The sequence below is a fragment of the Castor canadensis genome, chromosome 1, assembly GCF_047511655.1.
Source record: "Castor canadensis chromosome 1, mCasCan1.hap1v2, whole genome shotgun sequence".
NCBI classification, from domain to species: Eukaryota; Metazoa; Chordata; class Mammalia; order Rodentia; family Castoridae; genus Castor; species Castor canadensis.
In genome coordinates, this window is record NC_133386.1 from 43,812,947 (window position 1) to 43,816,263 (window position 3,317).

A 3,317-nucleotide genomic window follows, 5' to 3' on the forward strand; every position below is an offset into this window, starting at 1 on the left:
AAAAACAAGAACAAGCAAATCCCAAAACAAATAGAAGGAGAGAAATAATAAAAATAAGAGCTGAAATCAACGAGATAGAAACCAAAAAAACCATACAAAGAATTAATGAAACAAAAAGTTGGTTCTTTGAAAAAATAAACAAGATCGATAGACCCCTGGCAAACCTGACTAAAATGAGGAGAGAAAAAACCCAAATTAGTAGAATCAGGAATGCAAAAGGGGAGATAACAACAAACACCATCAAAGTCCAGAAAATCATCAGAGACTACTTTGAAAACTATATTCAAATAAATTTGAAAATCTTAAAGAAATGGACAGATTTCTAGATACATATGACCATCTAAAACTGAAACAAGAGGAAATTAATCACCTGAATAGATCTATAACACAAAATGAAATTGAAGCAGCAATCAAGAGTCTCCCCAAAAAGAAAAGTCCAGGACCTGATGGATTCTCTGCTGAACTCTATCAGACCTTTAAAGAAGAACTGATACCAACCCTCCTTAAACTGTTCCACGAAATAGAAAGGGAAGGAAAACTGCCGAACACATTTTATGAAGCCAATATTACACTTATCCCAAAACCAGGCAAAGAAACCTCCAAAAAGGAGAACTATAGGCCAATCTCCTTAATGAACATTGATGCAAAAATCCTCAACAAAATAATGGCAAACCGAATTCAACAACACATCAAAAAGATTATTCACCACGACCAAGTAGGCTTCATCCCAGGGATGCAGGGGTGGTTCAACATATGAAAATCAATAAACATAATAAACCACATTAACAGAAGCAAAGACAAAAACCACTTGATCATCTCAATAGATGCAGAAAAAGCCTTTGATAAGATCCAACACCATTTCATGTTAAAAGCTCTAAGAAAACTAGGAATAGAAGGAAAGTACCTCAACATTATAAAAGCTATATATGACAAACCTACAGCCAGCATTATACTTAACAGAGAAAAACCGAAACCATTCCCTCTAAAATCAGGAATGAGACAAGGATGCCCACTATCTCCACTCCTATTCAACATTGTACTGGAATTCCTAGCCAGAGCAATTAGGCAAGAAGAAGGAATAAAAGGAATACAAATAGGTAAAGAAACTGTCAAAATATCCCTATTTGCAGACGACATGATCCTATACCTTAAAGACCCAAAAAACTCTACTCAGAAGCTTCTAGACATCATCAATAGCTATAGCAAGGTAGCAGGATATAAAATCAACATAGAAAAATTATTAGCATTTCTATACACTAACAATGAGCAAACTGAAAAAGAATGTATGAAAACAATTCCATTTACAATAGCCTCAAAAAAAATCAAATACCTAGGTGTAAACCTAACAAAAGATGTGAAAGACCTCTACAAGGAAAACTATACACTTCTGAAGAAAGAGATTGAGGAAGACTATAGAAAGTGGAGAGATCTCCCATGCTCATGGAATGGTAGAATCAACATAGTAAAAATGTCGATACTCCCAAAAGTAATCTACATGTTTAATGCAATTCCCATCAAAATTCCAATGACATTCATTAAAGAGATCAAAAAATCTACCGTGTAATTTATATGGAAACACAGGAAGCCATGAATAGCCAAGGCAATACTCAGTCAAAAGAACAATGCAGGAGGTATCACAATACCTGACTTCAAACTGTATTACAAAGCAATAACAATAAAAACAGCATGGTACTGGCACAAAAACAGACATGAAGACCAGTGGAACAGAATAGAGGACCCAGATATGAAGCCACACAACTATAACCAATTGTCTTTGACAAAGGAGCTAAAAATATACGATGGAGAAATAGCAGCCTCTTCAACAAAAACTGCTGGGAAAACTGGTTAGCAGTCTACAAAAAACTGAAACTAGATCCATGTATATCACCCTATACCAAGATTAACTCAAAATGGATCAAGGATCTTAATATCAGACCACAAACTCTAAAGTTGACACAGGAAAGAGTAGGAAATACTCTGGAGTAGTAGGTATAGGTAAGAACTTTCTCAATGGAACCCCAGCAGCACAGCAACTAAGAGATAGCATAGATAAATGGGACCTCATAAAACTAAAAAGCTTCTGTTCATCAAAAGAAATGGTCTAAACTGATGAGAATACCCACAGAGTGGGAGAAAATATTTGCCAGCTACACATCAGACAAAGGACTGATAACCAGAATATATTGGGAACTTAAAAAACTAAATTCTCCCAAAATTAATGAACCAATAAGGAAATGGGCAAGTGAACTAAACAGAACTTTCTCAAAAGAAGAAATTCAAATGGCCAAAAAACACATGAAAAAATGCTCACCGTCTCTAGCAATAAAGGAAATGCAAATTAAAACCACGCTAAGATTCCACCTCACCCCTGTTAGAATAGCCATCATTAGCAACACCACCAACAACAGGTGTTGGCGAGGATGCGGGGGAAAAAGGAACCCTCTTACACTGTTGGTGGGAATGTAAACTAGTACAACCACTCTGGAAAAAAATTTGGAGGCTACTTAAAAAGCTGGACATCAATCTACCATTTGATCCAGCAATACCACTCTTGGGGATATACCCAAAAGACTGTGTCACAGGTTACTCCAGAGGCACCTGGACACCCATGTTTATTGCGGCACTATTCACAATAGCCAAGTTATGGAAACAGCCAAGATGCCCCACCACTGACGAATGGATTAAGAAAATGTGGTATCTATACACAATGGAATTTTATGCAGCCATGAAGAAGAACGAATTGTTATCATTCGCTGGTAAATGGATGGAATTTGAGAACATCATTCTGAGTGAAGTTAGCCTGGCCCAAAAGACCAAAAATCGTATGTTCTCCCTCATATGTGGACATTAGATCAAGGGCAAACACAACAAGGGGATTGGACTTTGAGCACATGATAAAAGCTTTAGCATACAAGAGAGGGGTGAGGATAGGTAAGACACCCTAAAAAATTAGTTAGCATTTGTTGCCCTTAATGCAGAGAAACTAAAGCAGATACCTTAAAAGCAACTGAGGCCAATAGGAAAAGGGGACCAGGAACTAGAGAAAAGGTTAGATCAAAAAGAATTGACCTAGAAGGTAACACACACGCACAGGAAATTAATGTGAGTCAACTCCCTGTATAGCTATCCTTATCTCAACCAGCAAAAACCCTTGTTCCTTCCTATTATGGCTTATACTCTCTCTACAACAAAATTAAAAATAAGGGCAAAATAGTTTCTGCTGGGTATTGAGGGGGTAGGGGAGAGAGGGAGGGAGCGGAGTGGGTGGTAAGGGAGGGGGTGGGGGTAGGGGGGAGAAATGACCCAAGCCTTGTATG